Raw genomic sequence first — 12,111 nt, 5'->3', positions numbered from 1 at the left:
CACTTTTTGTCGTTTTAGCATCTCAATGTAGGTTAATAAAATGCTGTCATGCCACCATTATGATTATTTTCGATGCTCTACACGACACCATTGATATTAGTTCGCGTAGTGCTTCTGATTTTCGGTAACAGGACCCCCCTCTGTTACCGAAAATCAGAAGGGTTTACACAACGGTAGGATTTGCCCCACCTTACCCTATACTTTGATCGTATCAAAGTATCGATACCATTTTATATGCATTCTATCGATTGTAGGTTGAGTATTTAACGAAATGTTATGGTTCATCTTAAGTGTTGTTGATTATTTCAAGTCCTTTCTAAAACAATTGCAGGTTCATTAAATATTGTTGAATATTTGACGTAAAATGTGGATGCCAATTTCTTTTGATGATTTTGCCACCCTTTCTCGCAAGGAAAAGCTACAAATTCTATGTACAACTCAAAATTATGTACATCAGCCACTTCTCACAATTTAGTCCTTTACAATTTGACGAATGATTTGCCACTTTTTCACGAAAGAGAAAACTTTTCTCCTTGCTCTAATGATTATACCTATAATCGGCGACGAGTAACGATTCTTCCGGCAGGTCCCTTCAAAAAGTAAAAGCATAAAGTGCTTAACGATCCTTTTCAAAATAACCACGTAACCGTGGCGCTATTTTTAAGATAATGCACCGGTCCATGCTCTACCATTATTGATCGATTCCGATAAACAGTTAATATCCTACCATCGGGCACTATATCGGCTAATCAATCACTCAACATCGATCAATCATCTTACGTAACCGTATCGCTGTACAGACCTAGTAGTACATAGAATAGCTGCATTCGGTCGAAATTCCACTCCACACACACACGCACACACACAAAGAGCTCAATAAGGGCGGGCGTGATGGATCTTCCGTTCGGACAAACACGAAGGATGTGTGAATCAATCATATGCCAACTGACTGCATGGACGACGTGCGTGTCGAGACTGTTAGTCCACTTGCTAGTGCTAAGCAAGTAGTAAATGAATGTAAATCGATGGCAACACTGACGTCTTGCTGCATGTTTTTCAGTATGTCGGACTCGGTTCGAGTCACTCGAACGAGTTTCTGGGAGCGATGGCATAAAACGCGCTGATAGAAACTGTGGGGCTTTATCTAATAACATACATGAAATAAATCCACCTAGCAGTGTAATAGGATTGTTCTTATTACAAAAGGTTAGATTTGTAATTATATATTGGCCTTTCTTATTCTGAGAGCATTTCTGTGGAATACTGAAAATTGCAAGAAAATTAAAAGAATGGGGGAGGGCGTAGCGTAGTTGGTAAATCGATTGCCTTGTACGCAGCGCACCTGGGTTCCGGTCCTGACCCCGCACATAGGGTTAGAAATTTTTCATAAGAGATTTTTCTAACCCGAAGAGGCGAATGACCCTAAGGTTAAAACCTCTATAATCGAAATAAAAAAAAATTAAAAGAGAAGATTTCCTATCAAAATTAAAGATTAAATCAAATTGAAGACACCAAAAAGTCTACGTAAAACTATGGGAAACGAAAGGGAGGGATTTAAAAAAATGCTTCCAAAGTCAAAGAGAGGAAGGTGTGCATTATAAAGTGTCGAGTTGCGGTTATCGGTACTTATAAGGAGGAAACACTATTCGTAAGGATCAAAGCCCACATTCAACTTATTCTGTGTTGGAACGAATTAGTACCACCCTCGCATTCTGCATACATATTAACCCTCAAAAAGGCCAGGGGAGGCTCGGCGGATTGCAATTCGCGTGTTTTACTTAAAACAAAAAAAAACTAGGGGCAGGTAATTTTCGGAACACAATCGGGGTGTTGACGTACAACAATTACACTGATGCCTACAGTGGCACCTAGTGGTGAAAATGCGAACTAGTAGATTGGCTCCATGTAAATTGTAGAAAAATCCCATATAAACTTCAAGAACGTTGGTCCGATAGCTAGACTTGTCCGATTTGTCTCAAATTTTGAACAGACACTTCATATGGGACTACGAGTCGACCCAGGGGTGGGTCGTTGGGATTCATATTTTTTCTAGTCACTCTAAGATGCAACTTTGAAGACACAATAATTCGACAAACATGGTTTTCTGTAAAGTAAGCAAAGCCTGGATGCAACACTCTCCTAGCGAAATCTTGACTTTCGGAGTAGACCTAGCACTTCGATCCAATTACATCACTAGTGTAATAACAATATATGTAATCTTTATATGGGATGTAGCAAACCATGGAAAGCAAGTGGTGGATTAAAACAGGTTTTTCATACATTAATATTAGCCAACATTTAGCAACAATTTACTTTGCAAAGATACACACTAGAAGAACTTTTATTGCACGAAAAGATTATTGTATTAGCCATCCATGAGAGGTGCGGTCTTTGTTGTTATGCTAAGCAACTATAAATGTAATCTTAGTTTTGGGCACGACTCCTAGAGTACCATAAAACCTAAATTATTACTTGGGATGTGAATTAGTTAAACTCAAGCTACCTTACACAAAATGATAAATGAGTGCAAAAAAAAACAATCCGTCAAATCGCATACATATGTTTGCCGATGATGTACAGTTATATTTCGAGTGCCAAAATTTGAATGAGGATGAAATTAATACCTTACTCAATGAAGACCTAAATAGGTTTGAGAAACGGTCTGAAAAAAACCATTTGCAGCTTAATTCATCTAAAACTAACGCCATATCAATCTCTTACTCGCACAACCGTATCAAGCCATTGAAACCTGTGCTTTTCCTTGGCTCACAAACAATAGAGTTCGTGGATCATGTTGTTAGTTTAGGTATTATTATTATAGAATCAAGATTCGTTTGGGGTAAATTTTAGTGGAAGCAATGTGGTAAAAAATATGCCGCACTACGATCAATGCAACGATGGCGACATTGCCTTAGATCAAGCACTAAACTTGCTCTCTTTTTATCATAAATTCTTCCACATTTTATTTCCATGGATTTTGTGCTTAACAGAGCTTCAGTTTCTGCATTAAGCTTTAAATGCATGTGTCCGTCTCCGTGTAATACCCAATTTAAATAGATATTCCAGAGTAACACACCTTCAAAAGAATCTGCTAGGTACCTTTTAATAATTTCCATAAAGCAAGAGCTTGCATCGTAATCCATAATATAGTACAATCTTTGAAACCGGCATATCTTTATAATAAATTCCAGGCTTTTCAAAGCACAAGAGTACGTAATTTCATAATACCGAGGTTCCATTCTGCTACATATGGTAGGTCGTTCTTCGTTAGGGGTGTAGTTTATTGAAATGAGCTTCCCCTAAATATATCCCCGTTAAACAGTACAGTAACGCTTAAGAAAAGGTGTCTTGAGCATTTCAATTTTAATTGTTTTTTTTTAAATTTAGTTTTAGATTTTGGCATTCTAGACGTCACACTCCATCAATACATTAAAACATGTCGTTGTTACTAAAGAATGTCTGTGTATGTCTTATGTTACATGGGTAATAAATAAATACAAATGCAAATACAATATACGGAAGGTATGAACTAATGAACATGTAGTGTAGCACCAGGTAAAACAAAAATGATATAAGAAAACTAGAACATCTCCTCGCATCCATCCATCACTCTCACCGTCACTATTACTGAGAAAGTAAATTCGACAAGGGGGGCGTTTTTATCATAAAAATTAATACAGGAATATCTAGAAGATAAAAAACTCATCTGATTTCAATTTCAGTTTCTTGTTCGCTGATATGAGATTCATTCCCAGTCCAGTATATTATTTTATTTTCACTGCACGATAAAAATACTAAATAACCAAAAACACGGATGCACTGCATAAATTCACTCATTTTGTTGGAATCCAAACACTGAGATTTATTGCAACTTTCGCTTTTTTCATGTAATTTTTTAAAAAATTTATCCTGATATCAGATTTTGATCAAATCCTTCATATGTAAAAAAAACAGGATTGCTTTAAAGATGATAAAATACGCGAAAATAAAACTTTTTCACTAGAAGATCCTCTTAAGACAACTTTATACCAAATAATTAGAAAGGGTTATAAGGCTATGTCTAGGTACTAAAGAATCTTTTTATCTTCGCTTTATCGAAAAGAAAAAAATCTGTGCCGATTTTTTCAATGTCCCCATTTCGTCAGCTTAAAATACACCAAGGTGCTGAAAAAAAAACAGATCTTCAAGGCATATTCCTAGATATTTCATCTACCAGTTGAAGCAGTCAAATTAATTTCCCTCGACCTCGTGAAGCAGGCAAATTTCAATTAACAAGGGATAATTTTAGCTTTCATTTCTAACTTATATATGAGCGATCGAAAATAAAAATCGCAAGGACAGAACATGCTTCGTAAAACCCGTTTCAAATATCCAAAAAAGTCACGAAATCTCTTTCATTGCATATTTGGTGGATTATACTAAGAAGTGGAAGTTAAGATGCCTTCAAATACAATATAGTTCAACAGAAAATTCCATCAAAATATACTTCTTTTGTAAATTCTTTTCCATCAGACTTACAATCAGTGTTACCACAAGTACAGATTTTTTGAATTTTATTGGTACAGATTCTGTACGGTACAGGTTACAGAATTTTGTGAAAAAGTACAGAATAGTAGATTTTTGGAGCTAAAATTTTAAAACGAAATTTTTGTTTGTCATTTCTAATAATAAGTAAAATTGAGAAAATGTGCACAGAAGCTAGAAAAGAGCTTAGTGTCTCAGCTTAGATGACACGAACGAAAAAAAAATGCAAGACAAAAATTTACTTTAGCCAGAGGGAATTGATGCAGAAGAATTTACAAATTCAGATGCATCGATATGAAATATTCCTATGTTGAATTAAAGGTAATAGAATATACTTTCGGTCTTTAGAACATTTTGTTTTAGTGCGACTACTGGTTCTGACGTTATTTACGAATTTATTGATCTTTTTGTTAAATGTTTCTTATTTTTTAAAGAAAAATGAGCGTTTGGTAAAGATTTTCGGCTAGATAAAGCAATCCTTAAAATTAATTACATAAATTACATAAAATAACACTTTTATGGTACAAAATTCGTTGTAAACTAAACCCTCACACGTCATAAAATTCGTATTTTGAAACGCTAGCTGCTCAACTGGGTTTTGTACAAGTATTATAAAATTAATAATTTGTAAAACTTTTAATTTGGTTTCCTTCCTACAACTCCTAGTTCGCGTTTTGAAATTATGTAGGACATCGAACAACTTATTTTAGGTTTAAAATCTCAAAATCCAAACTTCGGAAAGATTTGAAGAACGTAGAATGCTTTGTAATTGCACTAAGATTTTTTACGCATATATTGTAGTATATTAAAGTTTTGTGAACCAGTGCATTAAAATCGGTACTTCGTAGAAGCCAGTGTGAATCCAACATAATTTAAAATTATAAACTTCTAGACTTTTTAATAACGTGAAATAAAATATTAGTAGAACAAAACATGGCTAAATAGGTGAATAAGTCATTAGTGAAGCAAGTACCCGAATTTCAACATTTTACACCGTCATAGAAAAAAAAATGGAATAGAGAAAGTTCAATAAGTTGACCCAGAGAAACTTAAAAATCCCCATTCTACAAAAAAAAAATTAATAACTTTCACAATTTCTATCCGATTTAAACTAATAAGTGTTTATTTTAATTGGTTATTAGCAAGCTTTAATTTTCCAAAAATATATAATTTTTAGGATTGCTTTATCTTGCCCAAAACATTGACCAAACGCTCATTTTTCTTCAAAAAAATGATGAAAAATTAGGAAAAAGTTCAATAGATTCGAAGATAACGTCAGAACCAGTCGCACTAAAAAAATGTTTTAACAATAGAAAGTGCATTCAATTACCTTTAAATCAACATAATAATATTTCATACCGATGCACTACAACCGAAGATACTTGGATTTTACTGAATGTACTTTAAATTGTAAAAGTGAGATTCATTTTTTTTACTGTAACTCAAAAACTGTTCTACTGTAATTTTTTTGGACTTCATTTTCGGATTCTGCACACGATTTTTCATTGACAATGACCAACAGCTTATTTACTTCAGAAATGCTGTAAAATAGTGTTAATGGTATAGAATTCTTTAATTATTAATGGCGGAAGAATATAACTAGTTTGGAAAGGATGATGTATAAAACGGTCAAGTTAACTAAACATTATTATACAACAAAGTTTTTTTTATTGGTGCAGATTTTGGTACAGAACAGATGAAAAAGATTTTTTCACTCAAGGTGCAAAATAAAATGTGGCAACACTGCCTACAATGATCAATTTTTAAACATTTTTGAATTTTCTATATTCTCCTTAAGTTTTCTAATATTGGAATATCAAACGACAACGCATTTTAACCCTATTCCCCGCAAGAAGCTTAAAGCAAGTGACAACCAAAACACACTCAGCTGCACCCCGAGTGTTTACATTCGCTCACCACACGCTCAGCACTCGCCCGAACAAAAAAAACAAAACAAAACTGATTCGATTTGCAGCTCTGTTAGTCCCACCCGTCGAAACAATAATTAAATTAGACCGCGTGCCCGGATAGGTCACACTGGGTCAGGTGAAAAATTTCACACATTCCGTACGACGATTGTCCGGATCGATATACTATTCGGTGACCGTTGTTTTTTTTTTCGGCGGCTGCGATGGAAGTGCTCTTCTCAGAGTGATGTGTCATGTGTGTCAAGTTTAGTGGTTGCGGGGTGTGTGTTTCTACCTTGAAAACTTGTTAATGATATGGGAGACATACCGTTCACATCTGCGACGGGGGATTCGGCATCAGTGTCAGCATCATCAGCAGTAGCACAGCACCACCATCACACCACCGGCAGGAGGAAGATCCGGAACCGATTACAGTTCAGAACGGATTGCAGCGGCAGTTCAGCCCCAAATCGGTATCGAAAGTAAACACACCAATCTGGTTTCAGGGCTCGTCTCTTTTCCACAGTAAAAACACCGCAACGCACTCGTCACTCTTAACACACACAGCACAGAAACTGGGACCGAACTGTCCAACGGTTGGCTGTGCCGACAGTTCACAGGGGGTTCCCCTAGTTCACACCCTCCCGATCGGGACCAACTAAACACAACCACGGGAAAGCTAGTTGAAAACCGAAGTGTTCCTCCACTACTATACACACACACACACAGTTAGTGGTGAGAGCGAGCGGGAGAGCACACAACGGCAGGGAGTTTTGTTTTTACTTTGTCACCCCGTGGGTGGGAGTTGGGCTTCGATGGGCTAAAGTACAACACGGTCCAACACGAAGTGACTTTACGCTATCGGTAGACGCACGCACGCACGGTTTTGGGGCCAGCACGCCAGTAATGCTCCTCCTCAGTAGGTCGTACAGTTCAGAACTGGTTCCTGTCACTCAACGGGAGCGAACACTACTGTCGGAACGGGTCCGGTTCTGTTGACGGTTTCGGGAATATCGAATGTCTCACGATCGACTCGGCACTCATTCGCGTGCTGTCAGTGTGGTTGTGGGAACCACGAGAGAGCGAAGCTTGGGGAAAGAGATTTTGTCTGTAGTTGTTGAAAGCGCACACCACTGTGCGGTTCGGTCAGTCTCAATTGTGTTAGTGATGGCATAGAAAGCTCTCTTAAAAACAGCACTCCGAGAATAATTTTCAACGCATTTCACGCACGGTATTATGCTTGTACAATAGTTTCCTTAAATAGGAGTTACATCGTAACAATTACTACAAAATAACTTTACACAGTTTGAAAACCAGCCCTGTACTATGTTCACTTGCTCACGTGAGGCAAGCTCTGGCTTTCCGAAAGATATCTTCTGTCAAAAAACGATGACGTAATTCTGGCGCGTGCGCACACCGACCCCGAAAACTCGATTGCTGTTGTCGATTCTCACGTGCGTGTGTGTGTGTGTGTCTGTTGGTAGTATTGCACACGGAGAAAAATCGCAACCATCGCTACCGTCTGCTATTATCTAATAGCCGTTCCGGTGGATTTTCCTGCACCCTACACACCACGGGACCCGTACGTCACGCGGCACACAAAAATCAATATCAATTAAATCAAAATTAACACCCACCGTAAACACGCAAAACAACATACACGCCGTAGCGGCCGTAGAAGTGCAGCTGTGAAAGCTCGGTCGATCGAGGAGACGACGAAGAAAAAGCACACCAGCACCGCACTTCTAAATTTTTCCTTTCGCTGTTAGTTTGGCTGCCTTCTGAACTTCCGCAGAACACGGACCCCACAGTGTCCACAGGGCCGTGCGCCAGAACTTCCGCAGAACACCAAAAAGACGACACTCAGCGCCCGACTTCGCACGGCACCCGGAGGAAAGATGTACCAACAAAAAACCGAGAAAAATATAGAAACACACAGCACTTTTGCACCATCGAAACAACGGAACGGAAAACGACCGTGCAGTGCACACAAAAACTTTTGTCTCGTCCTTGTTTTCGCTGGTTTGACGTCTTTCGCGAAACGGATCCGCGGAACCCTTGGGGTGGGTGGCGGTCGGAGCTTTCGGGAAAAATGTAAACCAATACTGTGGGGGAAGCTTTCCCCGCTGATCGAAACGAGACAGCCTATCGGTGCCGATTCTTTCGTGTCCTGGAAAATTGTCGCCTTAGACCCGTGAGCTAGAATGAGAAGACAAACATCCACTGGAAAGTGGTTAAAGCTCGCTCCCCTCACAACGACAACATCGCGACGAAAGCTTCTCTGCGGAATCGCACCTTGAACTTACTACCACAACGACAAAAGGATCGGAATCGATCCGCTCCTCTGTTCGAATTACTGTGTTTTCTTCTAAAAGTAGTTTTCCTATAAATTCAAAGTGCCAACGGGAATGGTATTGTTTTGTCCGGTTGGGTCTGAAACGGGAAGGTTCGTTTCCCTGTCGGCATATGGTAAGGTGGAAAGCTGTACTGCGTCAAAACTAGGTATGGACATGCTGATGCTCGAAACGGGTACGGACCGTCACCGACTACCACGACGATGACGACGACGACGAAAGGAGCGGAATTGATTGTCAAACCGCTGCTAGCATTGAAAAGATATCTAGATAAGAGCGCTCGTGCGCGGAAATGCCAAAAGCGGGAAGAAAGTTTTGACGACGGGGTAGTCGGAAATTTGTTTGAAATCGACGTTGGCGTGTGCGATGTTTATCCGGATACGACCCCGGTTGGAAAGCGTGCAGAACTTACGTTGCTGGTTTGGCTGAAGGGGATGGTCTATTTTAGGAGGGAAATATGTAGCTATTTTTGACGATGGTTTTGATCAAGTTTTTAGACAAAAAGTTGTTTTTTTCGAAATTCCATATTTAATATACCCACTAAGGGTAAAACATACGAAAAAATAAGTTTTAAGCATCGATTTTAGTATATTTACAGGATTAGACGATTCTGAAGAGAATACACTCAGGTTTTTTTTACGCGGGGGATACGAGCCGCGTAAATGAAAACCGCGTAAATTTCAAAAACCGCGTAAATGAAAACCGCGTAAATTTCAAAATCCGCGTAAATGAAAACCGCGTAAATTTCAAAAACCGTGTAAATGAAGACCACTTAAATTTAAGAATCCGCGATAAAGGGAACCTCATTGATGGATACCGCGTAAATTCCAAAATCCGCGTAAATGAAAACCGCGTACATTTCAAAAACCGCGTAAATGAAAACCGCGTAAATTCCAAAATCCGCGTAAATGAAAACCGCGTACATTTCAAAAACCGCGTAAATGAAAACCGCGTAAATTTCAAAATCCGCGTAAATGAAAACCGCGTAAATTTCAAAATCCGCGTAAATGAAAACCGCGTAAATTTCAAAAACCGCGTAAATGAAAAACGCGTAAGTTTCAAAATCCGCGTAAATGAAAACCGCGTAAATTTCAAAATCCGTGTAAATGAAGACCACTTAAATTTAAGAATCCGCGATAAAGGGAACCTCATTGATGGATACCGCGTAAATTCCAAAATCCGCGTAAATGAAAACCGCGTACATTTCAAAAACCGCGTAAATGAAAACCGCGTAAATTTCAAAATCCGCGTAAATGAAAACCGCGTAAATTTCAAAATCTGCGTAAATTAAAACCGCGTAAATTTCAAAATCCGCGTAAATGAAAACCGCGTAAATTTCAAAATCCGCGTAAATGAAAACCGCGTAAATTTCAAAATCCGTGTAAATGAAGACCACTTAAATTTAAGAATCCGCGATAAAGGGAACCTCATTGATGGATACCGCGTAAATTCCAAAATCCGCGTAAATGAAAACCGCGTACATTTCAAAAACCGCGTAAATGAAAACCGCGTAAATTTCAAAATCCGCGTAAATGAAAACCGCGTAAATTTCAAAATCTGCGTAAATTAAAACCGCGTAAATTTCAAAATCCGCGTAAATGAAAACCGCGTAAATTTCAAAATCCGCGTAAATGAAAACCGCGTAAATTTCAAAATCCGCGTAAATGAAAACCGCGTAAATTTCAAAATCCGCGTAAATGAAAACCGCGTGAATTTCAAAATCCGCGTAAATGAAAACCGCGTAAATTTCAAAATCCGCGTAAATGAAAACCGCGTAAATTTCAAAATCTGCGTAAATTAAAACCGCGTAAATTTCAAAATCCGCGTAAATGAAAACCGCGTAAATTTCAAAATCCGCGTAAATGAAAACCGCGTAAATTTCAAAATCCGCGTAAATGAAAACCGCGTAAATTTCAAAATCTGCGTAAATTAAAACCGCGTAAATTTCAAAATCCGCGTAAATGAAAACCGCGTAAATTTCAAAATCCGCGTAAATGAAAACCGCGTAAATTTCAAAATCCGCGTAAATGAAAACCGCGTGAATTTCTAAATCCGCGTAAATGAAAACCGCGTAAATTTCAAAATCCGCGTAAATGAAAACCGCGTAAATTTCAAAATCTGCGTAAATTAAAACCGCGTAAATTTCAAAATCCGCGTAAATGAAAACCGCGTAAATTTCAAAATCCGCGTAAATGAAAACCGCGTGAATTTCAAAATCCGCGTAAATGAAAACCGCGTAAATTTCAAAATCCGCGTAAATGAAAACCGCGTAAATTTCAAAATCTGCGTAAATTAAAACCGCGTAAATTTCAAAATCCGCGTAAATGAAAACCGCGTAAAATTCAAAATCCGTGTAAATGAAGACCACTTAAATTTAAGAATCCGCGATAAAGGGAACCTCATTGATGGATACCGCGTAAATTCCAAAATCCGCGTAAATGAAAACCGCGTACATTTCAAAAACCGCGTAAATGAAAACCGCGTAAATTTCAAAATCCGCGTAAATGAAAACCGCGTAAATTTCAAAATCTGCGTAAATTAAAACCGCGTAAATTTCAAAATCCGCGTAAATGAAAACCGCGTAAATTTCAAAATCCGCGTAAATGAAAACCGCGTAAATTTCAAAATCCGCGTAAATGAAAACCGCGTAAATTTCAAAATCCGCGTAAATGAAAACCGCGTAAATTTCAAAATCTGCGTAAATGAAAACCGCGTGAATTTCAAAATCCGCGTAAATGAAAACCGCGTAAATTTCAAAATCCGCGTAAATGAAAACCGCGTAAATTTCAAAATCCGCGTAAATGAAAACCGCGTAAATTTCAAAATCCGCGTAAATGAAAACCGCGTGAATTTCAAAATCCGCGTAAATGAAAACCGCGTAAATTTCAAAATCCGCGTAAAAAACCGCGTAAAACATACCGCGTAAAAAAACTTGAGTGTAATCACAATAACGTTTCAGTAGGTCTGTATATATTTTTTATCTTTCCGTCAATTGGAAACAACTCAAATTCTTCAACTGGATCATGGCTAGTACTCATTAAAGACTCATTGAAGACAGTAAAATATTAGTCAAATTTACAAATATTCGATTTCACAATTATTGGTTCCAAAACAGATCGCGAAAGGTTATAAAAATAAATTTAGTTAGTAGCTTTCAACAAACTAACGAGATGGTTTACTGTGAGGTGCGCGTCAATATCCCTTCACACGACGTTGAGATCGATGGTGTTTTCAGTGAATTAAGTTCGACCGTCAAGGCTTCAATTAAGTATGGGATAGGTCGGTTCAACGATTCTAGTACACAGTGGTTGAGAATGCAAATTTAG

At 38.1% G+C, this 12,111-nt stretch overlaps 1 protein-coding gene across 14 annotated transcripts in view; it reads right to left on the bottom strand.

Annotated features, from left to right (window-relative positions):
- The window catches only part of LOC131677135 (complexin), a 647,935-nt gene extending 639,490 nt beyond the window's left edge, over positions 1 to 8,445 (bottom strand). For 3 of the 14 annotated variants that reach the window (XM_058956759.1, XM_058956768.1, XM_058956772.1), the window contains exon 1: positions 6,924 to 7,144. The gene's annotated coding sequence lies outside the window, so the exon portion shown is untranslated. Of the gene's footprint in view, positions 1 to 6,923; positions 7,147 to 7,214; positions 7,240 to 7,288; positions 7,433 to 8,068 lie in introns of those variants that run through there. The other 11 variants (XM_058956761.1, XM_058956769.1, XM_058956767.1 and 8 more) reach the window with 10 other exon arrangements.
- Between the last annotated feature and the right edge of the window lie 3,666 nt (positions 8,446 to 12,111).

Source organism: Topomyia yanbarensis, chromosome 1 (assembly GCF_030247195.1).
Source record: "Topomyia yanbarensis strain Yona2022 chromosome 1, ASM3024719v1, whole genome shotgun sequence".
In the NCBI taxonomy this organism is placed as follows: domain Eukaryota; kingdom Metazoa; phylum Arthropoda; class Insecta; order Diptera; family Culicidae; genus Topomyia; species Topomyia yanbarensis.
The sequence above is the reverse complement of the archived record's forward strand: the minus strand, read 5'-3'. Positions and strand labels throughout refer to the sequence as shown.